A 14,985-nucleotide genomic window follows, 5' to 3' on the forward strand; every position below is an offset into this window, starting at 1 on the left:
GACATACATACATACACACACACACCTACACACCTACATATCCAGTACAAACACAATCATACACATGCAACTACTTTAAAAAGTATATGTATTCTGCAGCTATTCTTATTTCTTTGATTTTGTTTTTAATGTTACAACCTTGTAAGTTCACTTTGGAATCACTCTACATTTTGGGTTTTGGTTTAGTCATTTTTTCTTCTTCTTAGTCTGGTCACTATTGAGTGTTTAAAAATAAAATAACATCAGCTTATGACTCATATCACTTACGTTTTCATAAGGGCATCCATCCTTTGATAGAAGTTCTATCATCTTTAATAAGACTTGACGTGCCTGTGTACTATCAAATCTGCATACTGTGTGCTTTAGAGTGCCTCTCTTTCCAATTTTATCATCATTTCCCTCCTGCCATTTATCATAGCATACTTAACGGAGGCATGCATTTCCTGCACTCTGAAGGAATCCCTGAAGGATGCCACTCCAGTTACACATAATATGATACATTTTCATTGTAATGTCAAGAGAGCAAATCCTCTAAAATCAAGTTAGTAAATTAAGTTTTAGCTCAGCTTTCTGGGAGTCACTGCTGACATTTCTAAGGACATGTCTTTGGTTTTTGATCTTTACATCTCTGTTGAAATAATCAGTTAGACCACATGAAACAATCAGATTCATCAATGCTGACTGTTGTTATGTGGGACTCAATGAATGTCTCTGTTAAGAGATCCATAGTCTGAAGACAAACTTGAGCTAGAGAAAGAGAACAAAACCCCAAGCAATGGCCAATTATAGCTAATGGTGATTGGCCAAGTTCCTTACTTCCTCTGTATATTTACCATGCCCTTGTGTATTTGTTGATTCTAAAAAGGGGGAAACATATCAAATATTTTACCCAATGACTGACTCCTACCTCCAAAGACAAATAAAGGAATGCATTTAATAAAATTCAATCTCACGTTGATAGAAAAATCTATCAGCCTCTACTAACTCAAAACTGAAGTAATGGCCTGTGCAAGTCCCAGAGTTTCTTGCTCAGCATCGCAACAACAAAGAAAATTGTCTAAAGTTATTGCCTCCTTCAATAGACGGGCTTTTGTTTCATCTTCCACCTTGATTTATTCATTTTTTTCTTGCCCATTTGTCTTCTTAACAGATTCGAAAGGCAATTGTGAAAAGATGTTGAGGTTTCAAGGTATCCAACTTTGCAAGATTTGTGTACCATCTGCTAAGAACAAGCAGCTGGGAATCCTGCATATATTAAAATTACGTTCTTACTCTCCAATGCCTTAAGGTAATCATTTCAGAAAATACTGTATTCTTCATTTTCATTCTGATGCATTTTAAAGTACCTTTCCTCTGACTGTGACCTGCCTGTCATTGAGCAGGTGTGTTCACCATAATGAACGCGCTCACAACTCATATTCATCGCAGTTCAAATGACTGTGTTAACTGATGAGTGTGAGTAGACATTAAGTTTTAATTAACTGAATGGGATAATCAGATACGGCTAAGCTGAGCAGTACTTTGATAGAAAACAAGCAATTCATTTCTAGGTAGTCATTTTTTAGTCTTTTATTTATAATATATCAATATAATATCCAAAACAGAAATATAAAGTATAAAATGCAGATGTAGTAAGAGTAACAGTTTCATTTGTCTGCAAGTTATGCTTCCTGAAGATATTACATTTTGGATCAATACAATTATTAAGTCAATTTAAAGAAAAGTATAACATACTAACACATATTCAGTTCATTCAGTAAATTTCTTAACTGATCTACATTACACTTGTAATACTTAGAAATTAAATATTCACCTTTTGGTGACTCACTTTTTCATAGTCTCTTACCGTTTTTATATTATACACATGTGATTAATAAGAAAAGATACTGTGTAGCCAAATAAAGGCTGACTCTGTAGCCCAGCCTAGCTTCAGATTCATAGAATTCTTCCTGCTTCCACCTTCCATGCTATGTGATTAGAGATTTGCACAACAACACAGTGCCCAGCATTCTACCTATGACTTCTGCTGACTCGGCTTCTGCCTGTCTGGATGCTTTACAGCATACTAATGATCTCAGTTTTCTCCTAAGATCAGGATGATATAAGGCTTCATCCTATTCGGACATTTTGATTCTAGTGCTTTTTCTAATAACTAGCAGTGATAATGTAGAGGAAAAACTTGTAATTTTTCAATTTCTTCTAATGGGCCCATTTGTAACATCTTAGGATGTAGTATAACAAGTAAAGAGGGCTTCTGGGTGGTTGAGTGATAAGGGCCAGTTGGTAAAATGCTTGGTTAGTATTCAGAAATCCTCAAGTTTGACCAGCAAGACTATATAAACAGGCTATATTATTATATACCTGCAACCTCAGTACCTGAAAAGTGAGGATAGGAGGATCAGAATTTTAAGGTCATCCTTGATTATATAGAATTCAAGGCTAGACTGACCTACATGACACTTACCAAAATTAAAATAAAAATAAAACAAAAAGCAAATAACAACAGTAAAATAATCAACCAGTAAAACCAACCAACAAACAAAAAATTGTTTAAAAAACCCAGAAGAAAATAGAAGTCCATATTCTATACACCTGTTAATTTATTAATTAAGTCAAATACGGTCACAATTCTACCTTCTTAAAAGATCTTGAAAATTACTTCTGAACTCTCCACTTAGGGAAGGAAGCGCACCCTGACACCCTCTTCCACTGCATACCTGAAGATATGTGCTAGAAATTCTTCTACACACTTTCAGGTTGTACTCAGATCTTTGACAGCAGAGCAGCTACTTGGGCACTCTTTTAGGGGAGAGGAGACAGGAAGTACTTTTGGTGCCACGAGGAAGGTGTCCATGTTTTTAGAAGTCTGAAGAATGTAGCCAAAATAGGAACATTTTCTTGTCTTTCTGGGCATTCTATCACAAACCAATGGGAACAGCTTGATTGAGAGCAGAGCAAAGCCTTCCCTAAGTTTAAACAAATAGCACTTCACTAAGAATTTCTCTTCCCTTTTCTATTCATCATACAAGCACAAATAACTCCAGTCTCTCTCGTCTATATCAATACCTCACCCTAAGCTTCCTTTCCAATAACATCCTGATTGGAGAGATGTCCTGGTCCTCACACACACAAATCTTGCTTTTTGTATCAATAAACAGCTATTAATTTCTGAAAAAATCTTTTTATGTTCAAATTTTAAATATTCCAGATGTAATGACATCCTATTCAGCATCATTAGTTTCTGTGGATATGACTCTCCGGACAGGATAACTTTACTAAATGAACGACCTTCTAGTTGAAGGTCCATGCTGGGACGACAAGCAGAGAAATTAAGATTTTTTTTTTTGTAACATAAGATTCAGAAACTTCAACGGAAATCATCCATTTAACATCCACACAATATGTTCTCTAGAATACAAGGCTACCTTTCCTAGGGTAGGTGTAGTGTTGCAGGCTGATTATAATTAGTATTCAAATATATTAGTGATAATTATAATTATTTAAAAGATTCAAAACATAAGTGACAATATCCTCCCTTAACCATTTCCCAGCTACAAAACTGAAAAAGACAAATGTTTATCAACATTTAAGAGTATCAAACGTTCCTCAAATTACAGAGAATCCTGCATGCTCTATATCATAGCAAGCTCATCACTGTTGAAATCATCATCTGTATTAATGCTTCTGAAAATGGAAATACGGCTATGAATTTGCTTCTGGAGCTCAATAACTTTGTCTTGATATTCTAGACTTTCTTTGGACTTTCTTTGACCCTATTATTATTGACCAGCGTAATAGCTTTCATCAGCTTGACAAGCTACACTCTCTTTGCTTGTGATATTATTTGGAATTATGTTAACTTGTTTAAGATTCAGTCAAGACAATGTTGTGACGCCTTCTCACTTTTGGAGTTTCTGTTGGAGACTGCTGCCTCTGTATTCAGTAGCAATTTACTGGCAATTCTAATTTGTCACTTACTAGAAGATGCTCCATTTCTTTCTTCTTTGAGCCTACAGAGAAATTTGCAAAGCAACAATAAGTAATCAATAACATTTGTTGAGGTAATTAGTAAAGCACCTGCTTTTAGGATGAGGCAGTAAGAACAGAGGATTGAAAATTTAATACAATCCCAAATTAAGAACTCTTGCTTCTTTTTGTCATGATGCAAGCTCAAATGATCTTCTGAAGAATATAAATTGCATGTAAATTGCAGCAAGGGACAATTAAATACAGAAATACATTGGTCAAAAGTAAAAGAAATCCTGAGAATCCAGAAGGCAGCATAAAGGATGGGTGAAATTGGAACTGCCCTTGAGGCTCAGGCTAGCAGACCTAGAGCGGTATGCTTTCTTCCAAGATGCCCCTTTGAAGTCTATACCCATGAGACCTCACTAGCTCTGTGAAGAGGTGATAACTGAGAACAGATTCCACTGCTAGACAGAAGAAAACAATGTCCCTCAGGTATTGAGATTTGTGTTAAACATGACTTGAATAATTTCCAATCCCAGAACAGGAACATTGAATTTTAAAAGGAACATCTTCCTTAAATATAACAAATAAGTGACAATGTTTTCCTAATGAAAGGATTACACTATTTAAAGACACCGTCTTAATAAAAAGTGTGTGTATGTGAATATATATATATATCCTTACACTTTGCTCATATATATTATAACTAGATCTAAATATAGTGTATACATATATTTTGTTTCAAGAAAATAAAACAACATCTATGTGTTCAAAGAAAGAATTAAAGGCCCAATACAATAAACTCTGGAAAAGAAACATATCTAGGGAAGAGCTTCTGCCTGAGACATTTAAGAAAGACATTTTAGGAAGGAGTAAGCGATTCCAAAGTGAAGGCTCAGGGAATAGGAGGCATCAAGTACAAAGAGATTAAAACAGATGCAAAATATCAAGCAATATCAAGTGCTGGAACCAGTAATGAGGCCTACAGTTATGGATAGGCAAACTGCAAGGTCATTAGAACTTGGGAAACAGGCATCCTGAAAGAGACAGAAGGGTGAGGATATCAATCCTTCTGAGGATTGCTCCATGGTGGGCAGATGTGGTTATGTGTTACACATGCTGTGTTACTCCGGAATAAGAATAATATAAAGTCATATTCTGTCTTAACTTTAACTGTTAAAGAGGACTAAGACAATTTCTAGTTGAGTAGTTCAGTTTCCTCTTTTCATTAGTTACCACTTTTCTTTCCAATTGTCAAAGCATATGAAACTTTCTTTTCAATAATGTGAACTTTAAAATTTCACACAGTGATCATTTCCATACTGTGCCACTGTGGACTTGGCCTTTAATAGCCTTGTCCTAGCTTCCTGGAATGCAGATTTCTCCTAGAAGCCTCCAGATGTAGAACTCTCAGCTCCTCCTGTACCAGGCCCTGCCTGGACAGTGCAATGTTCTTACCATGATGATAATGGACTGAAACCTGTAAGCCAGCTCCAATTAAATGTGGTCCTAATAAGAGAGGCCTTGGTCATGGTGTCTGTTCAGAGCAGTTAAAACCTAACTAAGACAGAAGTTAGTACCAGGGACTGAGGTACTGCTGTGATAGGCCTGACCATGCTTTTGTCTAGAAGAATAAGGATTAGGGGCCTTTGGATTTGGAAAGTAGTAGAATGCATTAAGCCAGGATTAATGGGCTATCCTAATAAGAATAAGAAAGTCTTTGTTACTGAGATTGACTTGAACTGTGCAGACCTAGCCCAAAAGGGTTCAGTGGAGAAGAATTTCAATATGTGGCTTAGAGATTGTTTTGTGATATTTTGCTGAAGATTTTGGCTGCTTTCTTGCCTGGTCTGAAGACTCTACCTGAGGCTGAGGTAAAGATATTAATATTAATTGCACTGACAAAGATAATCTCAAAAAAGCCTGGCAAAAAACTTTGTTCTCTGCTTAAGTCTCATGAAGAGCATTTTGAACAAGCATAGCAACCTTAGAAAGGAAAAATATAAAATATATGAGGAGCCTGAGTCCAAGGAAGTGGCAAGAAACCTCGGCATACCACCAGAAGTTTTTGGATACATTTCTCTCTATGGAGTGCGGACACATAAAGCTCAACAAAGCAATGTAAGGTAGACCAATACATGTGTATCCTTACCGAAGAATCCTCTGTCATGAGTCCTTTTATGTGCTTGCTTTAGCAGAACATCTTTTCACCTGTGTCTGCTTCAGTGAAATATTCCTTCATGTTTCTGCCACAACAAAACCCCATCCTACAAAAAAAAAAAAAAACAACAAAACAAAACAAACAAAAAAAAAACCTTATGTTTCCACTTTAGACTCATTGCAAAAAAAAAAAAATTAGAAAAAAGGAAAAAAAAGAAGAAAACAATCCTGACATCGTCCCCTGACTTGTTAAAAGAGAAACCTTGTCATATGTTAAAAATTCCTTCTATAGTAAAAAAAAATCACAAAAATAACTCAACAGTAGTTTGTGTTTCCGTCTTTCCAGAAATCAGCAGGATTAACAGACAGAACAGGGAGCTCCCTCAAGCATTGTTTAGCATGTAATCATTTTATTTTATCTTATTACTTTATTCCAGTTTATATTTTATTTTAATTTATTCATCTCTCATGTAATACAACCTGATGGCAGTTTCCTCTCCCTCCACTCTTCCCAATTCCTACCGCCACCACCTCCTCCCTTTTTTCTCACAGCTACTCCACTTCAGCTTCTCTTCGGAAAGAGAGACTGGGATATCAACTGAACATGACATATAACTGAACATGAACAAGATACAGAAGGCTAGATGCAAACACCCATATGGAGGCTGGATGGGGGAAGATAAGGGTTTCAAGCACAGGCAAAAGAGTCAGAGCAGCCCCTGACTCCTGTTGCTCTGAGTCCCACAAGAACACCAAACTAAATAACCATAACATGTACGCAAGGACCTAGCTCAGACCCACACAGGCTCCCTGATTATTGTGTCAGTGATCCCTGTGATCCCTTATGAGGCCCAATTAGCTGATTCTGTGGGAAGTGATCTCCTGGTGTCCTCCATTCCTCTGGTTCCTACAATCATTCCTCTCCCTTTTCTGCAGGGTTCCCCAAGGTTAGCCTAAGGTTTCACTATGGGGTTTTTGCATCTGCTTCCATCAGTCGCTGAAATACATAGGCAAGACTAATGCAACTGCAACAGTTCTGTTGGTTGGTTTATAGAAAATACATACCACAGGAAAATATAGGACTCAATTACAATGTGCCTAATTTACAAAGATAAATAATAAAGTCACAGTATGCACACGTGAGGAAGAAGGACTGCAAGAGGGATTTGGAAACTTTAAGGACAAAGACTATGGTACCAAAGTGAAGGCATTGTGGCCATCAGAAAGCACAGAAAAGACATTATGTCACAGTGACTAGATGCAGTCAGGAATATTCATTCATATTACATAATTATCTAAATATATTTAATAAGAGTTGCAACAAAACTCCTGTGTTCGTTTTCTAAATTACAGTCATGTAATTTATTTACTACTACTACAAGTTGTCATTAGATAGTATTGATTGGATAAAAGGCATTTTCATTTCTCCATATTTCTTCTTATTTTAATAGACATTTCTCTAAAACAACAGTTCTAGGCAACCTATTAAATCACTGAGGGGCCTGAAGCATGGGACCCTGCTCTCTGCCCTCAGAGGCTCTGCCACAACTCAGGAGAGGGGATGGAAATGCTGGCCTGTCAGTACTTTCTTTGTGATTCCACTAACAGAACTGACACCTACTCTTCAAAAATTTTGGTTTTCTATTTCTTAAAATTCTCTAAATTTAAAGTTAAATAAATTTGCTACATTAACTCATTCCATTAGAAGTAATTAGACTGCTGTTTTCAATGTTCACTATCTGACCATTCATCTTCATTTGTAACTACTGAATACTGTTTATATTGGTATATGTTTTTCTATCTTTTAAATGCTGTCCCATTATGTGAACATGACATCTCTGTGTGGACACATGCACCAAGGCTCATGAGTGAGGGTCAGAAGACAACTATATAGACTTTTTCTCTTTATTCACTATTGCGTGGGTTCTAGGAAGCAAGCCTGGGTTATCGGACTGCTGCAGGAAGCGCTGATCAGTCTCACCTGCATTAAATCAGCAGGTATTTCTGAGATGAGTGCCCCATGACAGGGAAAGCCACTGAAGCATCCTTTAGAGCTGTGTTACCAATTGTTCTGCTCTGAACACCTGAGGCTTCTTCTGTGGTCCAATCAAAGCGCCACTTTTCCTTTATTTTATTCCGCAGGCTACATACAAATTCCAAGATATAATACTTTTGTAAGTATACTTAAACATTTATATTCCTCTCCCTCATTTGATTTGGAGTCTTCATTCATACTTAAAGGGATTAAACTACAGAATTCTTCTTCAGCCAAGTAAATTTTAAGATATAAGCAACTATTCAGGAACAGATTAAACACACACACTCATTTCTCCTTTCCTCTTTCCAACACCATTTTTTTCACCACATGTCATATTTCTTTGAAGCAAAACTATTATTCAAAAATGAAAGTACCTAGCTTTTTGAACTTCAGGCAACGATTAAAGAAATGAAAGAAATGTACAATAAAAGAAAGCTTCAATAGTGTTTAAGTGATGGATTTAAAAATAAACTGTAATCAATTCAAGCTCTATAAACATCTATTAAAAACTTCTCTAAGATAATAATGATAGAAACAAAAGTATAATCAGCAATGGCTCCCTTACCAAAGTTCCTGAAATTCTTTGAAAAGATGACCATGACCGTTGTTCTTCGACTCACCGACATGTGCCTTTTGAACATTCAACACTTAGTCCTGTATTGACAGGTTAACACAAGAAACACAAAGAGAGAAAAATGAACAGCCAACAACACAAAGCAGTACACAGTATGTTAAATTTATGGCTTTGGAGGAAGGCTTTTAAAGCAAGAAGATAGATCTTTAGAATTACTTTTTAAAAGATGTTTCAGAGAAGGCAGGGAGTTAGTGGAGGAAGGATGTTATCAGGGGGAACTGAAGAGGATATTCCTTCACACTTGATAGGCTGAGCAAAGACCGATAGTAGAAACTATACAAAGCATGCCAAGAGCACAATGCGGAATTGTCCTTGCTCAGAGGACAGCGTGTATCTGGCGAGAGAGCAGGTTCTTTATGTAGCACTTTGGCGCATCAGTTTAAGTTAAAAATACCAGAGGACATGTCATCTAATCCTCAAGCTTTAAGATGTCATTGAATATACAGTAGCAGTTTCACGGCAAGCTGACAGCTGAGCTGTTAAGATGTTAGGTGGAGAGGACGGTAGACATATAGACCTATCATCACCCTGAACAACAGACTGTACACTGAGTAGATTGTTCATCAATGTGAGCACGAGGTAAATTACTAGGTGAGGAATCATGAGACACGAGTACTCTGTGCTTCTAGCTTCTGATTTCTGATAGGGAACAGTGTTAATTTGCAATTAACAATGTATAAAATGGGAAATCTTGAGAAAGATTTATATAAAATCTGGCTAAGAGTCAAGTCTTATAGGAGTCAAATGTATGTATAATGTATATTCAGAGGAGGAAAAAAAACGCCTAAGAAAAAATAATTACAGCCTTAAAGATGAACATAGTTTCCATTCCTTTGGGAAAGGATGTTTGCTCACAGGATCCAGGCCTGGCATTCCTCTATCACACTTAAGCACCTGCCCATTTACTTCAAGGCAGAGACTGCAGGCAGGTGTGCGGATGCTCTGGTTACATTAACTTAAACTTCCCTTTGCTCCAGATGCTTTCACTAACTACCTGCAAGAGGATTTTTCCAAAGACAGAAACAGCGAAGGCTCAGAGTCAGCTAGACAAAAAGTACATAGTATTTGGTAAGTTGAAAAATAACTTCCAAGGAAATAGGGCACAGTGAGATAAGACTGAAAAAAGTTGTAGAGACTAATAAATCATCATTTTATTTAATATGCTTAGGCATTTTTATTTACCATATTGTGTACACTATTTGGGCTAGTGGACATCTTTTAGAAGGAGAACCTGGTCAGAAAAGCTTTGGAAAATATACAAGACAGTTTACAAGCAGACTAGAAAGCAGAAACATTCAGTGTTAAAGCCATCGCGTGCTTACTGCAACAGTGAGGAGGAGGAGATAATGGGATCTTCTGAGTTACAATCATTCATCAAAGGAAAATGATGGCATACAAGCTTTGAACTTAATGACTGACTCAGTGTCAAGTTGGGGCCATCAGGGGGAATGGAAAAACCAAAGCAACTCCGAAACAGACCTGATGTAACAAACCAGGACAGTCCATGCTTAAAAGTTCCCTATAAACCATGCCACAGAATGTTTCTAGAAGTTGTCCCAAGTCCAACTATCTTGTTCATAAAATTTCATTAAAATAAAACATTCTTGTGCTCAGTGCAAGGCTTCAAAAAGGAAATGTCATATTTACCTCATTCTGTGACCAATAATTATGACTATGTTATTTATTATCCATTATGACTACTTCCTTGGATGGAATTCACCCCCCTGTGCTAACTCTCTACCCATGTAATAAACTGTAGTTGCAAGGAAATGCATAGGTATGAAGTTCAAGATCACATTGTTAGTGGAATAAATCATAGACAGCGATGTTCTGAGTCTCCCGGGCAGCTGGGCTCCCTTATTTATTTCCAACTCCACTTCCCATCTCTGTCCACTTGAACTGGGAGAGACACTGCTGATTTCTCCCCCAAAATAAAAGTGGGAGAGTGAAGGCCTGTTCCTACTGTCTCAGCTTCTTTACTTCATCTTCAGAAGCCTTTCATAGTAACTACTCTTAATGAGTATTTTCACATGTTACCTATGGTTCTCAATACATAAGTGATATTTGGTAGCAAACTGTCTTTATCTGGTAGATTAGGCCAGGAGACTTGTAGGAGTTAAGCTGCTTCAAATGACAGATGTAGGAAAATGTGTGCCTGAATTTAAACTCTGGCACCCCATCCTACAGTTTTATTTTTTTAATATTTGCTTCATTTTAATGAGTGGATATTCTCTCTCTCTCTCTTTCTCTCTCTCTCTCTCTCTCTCTCTCTCTCTCTCTCTCTCTCTCTCTCTCTCTCTCTCCCTGTCTCTGTCTCCATATCTGTCTTTTTGTCACTGTTTGTCTCTCTGTCTCTTTCAGCCTCTCTCTCTCTCTCTCTCCCCCCCACCCCCTGCTTCTATGTTTCTCTGTGTGTCTTTCTGTTTTTTTCTTCTGTGTCTTCTTCTCCATCCCTCTGTTACTCCCTCCCCTGTTTTCTCCCCTTCTCCACCCCTCTCAGAATATCAGTGATTGTGTGGATTCCCCTAGAGTCAGCATGCTTTGTGGTTGTGATCCTCCTGAGGTGAGTGGAAAGGAACAACATTGTTTGAAGGAGTAGAATCTACTTTAAATGGCTGAACCCTCTCTCTAGGCCATTTTAAGCTTTTCATTACTAAGATGTACTGAATCATTTATCTGACCAAACTATGCCATGCAACATAAAATAATTTCAATCTGTATAACATGTAAGCTTGTGAGCCAAAAAAAAGCATTGTCAGCATTAGAAGTTAAAATAAAACATGTTATCTGCCCTTGCCCCCATTTTAGTTGAAGGTGTCTTAAGAAGAATATGTCTAAATTCAAGTTAAGCTTTGTTTTGTAGTCTTTATCCCGATTAAGTTTAGATAGCTAGAAGTGAGGATTTTTAATGGATATTTTATGTATTTATATTTCAAATGCTATCCTTCTTCCCGCTCTCTCATACCCCTTCCCCCTGCTTCTATGAGGATGTTCCCCTCCCACCACCCACTCTCACCTTAACAAACTAGCACTCCCCTACACTGAGGCATCCAGCCTTCATAGGAACAAGGGCTTCTCCTCCTATTGATGCCAGATAATGCCATCCTCTGCTACATATGTGGCTGGAGTCATGAGTCCCTCCCTGGGTACTCTTTGGTTGGTGGTTTAGTCCCTGGGAGCCCTAGGGGTCGGTTGGATATTGTTATTCTTCCGATGGGGTTGCAAACCCCTTTAGCTCCTTCAGTACTTTCTCTAACTCCTCCATTGGGGTCCCCATGATCAGTTCAGTGGTTGGCTGCAAGAATCCTCTTCTGTATCAGTAAGACTCTGACAAAGCCTCTCAGGAGACATCCGTAGCAGGCTCCTGTCAGCAAGCACTTCTTGCCATCAACGGTAGTGACTGGGTTTGGTGTCTGCATGTGGAATGGATGCCCAGGTGGAGCAGTATCTGGATGGCCATTTCTTCAGTCTCTGCTCTACTGTTTGTTCCTGTATTTCCTTTAGACAGGAGCAATTCTGGGTTAATTTTTTAAATTTGTATTAGATATATTTCTTTACTTATATTTCAAATGTTATTCCTCTTCCCAGTTTCCTGTCCATAAGTGCCCATTTCCCCTCCCTCTCTCCCTCTCTCTTCCCCTCCCCCATACATGTATTCTCCCTATACATCCCCCTTACTGCCCCCCCACATTCCCTTGCATTGGGGGTCCAACCTTGGCAGGACCAGGGGCTTCCCCTTCCGCTGGTGCCCCAACAAGGTTATTCTCTTCTACATAGGCAGTTGGAGCCCTGGGTCAGTCCATGTATAGTCTTTCGGCAGTAGTTTAGTCTTTGAAGCTCTGGTTGCTGGCATTGTTGTTTTTATGGGGTTGCAAGCTCCTTCACCTCTTTCAATACTTCCTCTAATTTCCCCCAAGGGGGTCCTGTTCTCAGTTTGGTGGTTTGCTGCTAGCATTGACCTCTGTATTGGACATGCTCTGGATGTATCTCTCAGGAGAGATCTGTATCTGGTCCCTTTCAGCGTGCGTTTCTTAGCTTCATCAATCTTATCTAGTTTTGGTGGCTTATATATATGGGCCACATGTGGGTCAGACTCCGAATGGCCATTCCTTCAGTCGCTGCTCTAAACTTTGCTTCCATATCCCCTCCTATGGATATTTTTTTCCACTTTTAAGGAGTAGGAGCATCAGAATTTTGGTCATTCTTTTTCTTGAGCTTCCTGTGGACTGTGGATTGCATCTTGGCTGGGTTAAAATTTTGAGAAGGGTAGGTGGCCCCATTCCCCCAACCAGGGACCTTGCCTAACCTCTGGATATGGTCTCCACAGGTTCTCTCTCCCTTTTGTTGGGCATTTCAGCTAATCTCATCCCTATTGGGTCCTGGGAGAATCTCGATTTCCTGGCACCTGGGACTTGCTGATGGCTACCCCTAGTTCCCCATCTCTCATTGCTACACATCTCTGTTCAAATTCCTAATCCTCTGTATATCATCCCCTGTCTCCACCCATCCTGAATCCTGCCCCTTTTCTCCTCTTCCCCTACTTTACTCCTCCCAAATCCCTCCCACTCTACCTCCTGTGAGTATTTTGTTCCCCTTCTAAGAAGGACTGAAGAATCCACATTTTGGTCTTCCTTCTTCTTGAGCTTCAAAAGGTCTCTGAATTTTATCTTGGATTGCAACTCAATTCTTCATAGAGTTAGAAAGAGCAATTTGCAAATTCATTGGGAATAATAAAAAACCCAGGATAGCAAAAACTATTCTTAACAATAAAATAATTCAGAGGAAATCACCATCATTGACCTCAAGCTGTATTACAGAGCAATGATGGCAAAAACTACATGGTATCGGGGCCGAGACAGGCAGGTAGATCAATGGAGTAGGACTAATGACCCAGAAATGAACCCACACACCTATAGTCACTTCATCTTTGACAAAGGAGCTAAAACCATCCAGTGAAAAAAAGACCATTTTCAAAAAATGGTGCTGAGGTTAGTATATACAAGAATGCAAACTGATCCGTTATTATTTCCTTCTACAAATCTCAAGTCCAAGTGGACCAAAACCTCCACATAAAACCAGATACATTAAAACTAATAGAGGAGAAAGTGGAGAAGAGCCTCAAACACATAGGCACAGGAAAAAAATTTCCTGAACAGAACATCAGTGACTTATGCTCTAAGATTAACAATCAACAACTGGGATCTCATAAAATTGCAAAGCTTCTATAAGGCAAAGGACACTGTCAATAGGACAAAACGACAACCAATATATACAATTTATACACTATATCCAATATATATGAAGAACTCGGGAAGTTAGACTTCAGAGAATCAAATAAACCTATTAAAAATGGGGTATAGAGCTCAGCAAAGAATTTTCAACTGAGGAATATCAAATGGCTGAGAAGCAATTAAAGAAATGTTCAACATCCTTAGTCAACATCCTTAAGGAAATACAAATCAAAATAACCCTGACATTCCACCTCATAACAGTCAGAATAGCTAACATCAAAAACTCAGGGACAGTAGATGCTGGCAAGGATACCTAGTATGACCTCTTTCACCTGAGAAGGAATAACTCACCTGGTCATCAGTGACTAGTGCATTCTTTCCTACTCTTTCCTGTTGTTACAAGCTGGCCACAGCTGTAATGTCTCCTTTCCATTGCTGGGAATGCTTGATTGTTTCTTTCTCATAGTTTAAGGGTGGGAATCTTATCACTTCAAGGGCATTAATATTCTGCTTTCTCCAAGGACAGGAGATAGCTGCCCAGCAGGGGGTGGGGGATGCCACTGCTAAGCCTAGCACCAGGGCCTGCACTCAGTGGAGTGCTGGCTGTGCCCAGGTGGAGTGCTGCTGCTTTTTGTCTTAACAATTCCTCCTTCTGTTAGGAGCTTTAGAGGCCAATCTTGGGATCTCCAAGATCTAGGTTATCTGTACTAATTTGTTGATACTGTGACCTCATTACCATCAATTGAATAGTTCCCAGTCTCTGTATTATAAAAGCTTATTGATAATACAGGGTCCAAAAGGGAGGAGGAGTAAGAAAATAACCAAGGTCCCATGAGAGTAGAAATGTGAGTTGGTAACAAGGGGGAAGAATCAAACAGTAAATGGTACCAACTTTTGGAATTTTCTCATTCCCTCTGGTGTCTATCTATACTTTCTCTAAGTTTAGTTAATGA

General features: G+C 38.5%; 1 long non-coding RNA gene across 2 annotated transcripts; it reads right to left on the reverse strand.

Annotated features, from left to right (window-relative positions):
* Nucleotides 1-3,346: 3,346 nt before the first annotated feature.
* Nucleotides 3,347-14,485, reverse strand: LOC147996161 (uncharacterized). Of its 2 annotated transcripts, XR_015677946.1 has the most exons (5): nucleotides 14,384-14,475; nucleotides 8,733-8,821; nucleotides 8,111-8,272; nucleotides 6,122-6,236; nucleotides 3,347-4,010 (listed from the first exon to the last, which is right to left on the reverse strand). It is a non-coding gene; the product is annotated as an uncharacterized LOC147996161 (long non-coding RNA). The 2 variants fall into 2 exon arrangements; XR_015677947.1 differs by lacking the exon at nucleotides 8,111-8,272 and having other exon boundaries at nucleotides 14,384-14,485.
* Between the last annotated feature and the right edge of the window lie 500 nt (nucleotides 14,486-14,985).

Source organism: Rattus norvegicus, chromosome 2, assembly GCF_021556685.1.
Source record: "Rattus norvegicus strain SHRSP/BbbUtx chromosome 2, alternate assembly SHRSP_T2T, whole genome shotgun sequence".
In the NCBI taxonomy this organism is placed as follows: Eukaryota; Metazoa; Chordata; class Mammalia; order Rodentia; family Muridae; genus Rattus; species Rattus norvegicus.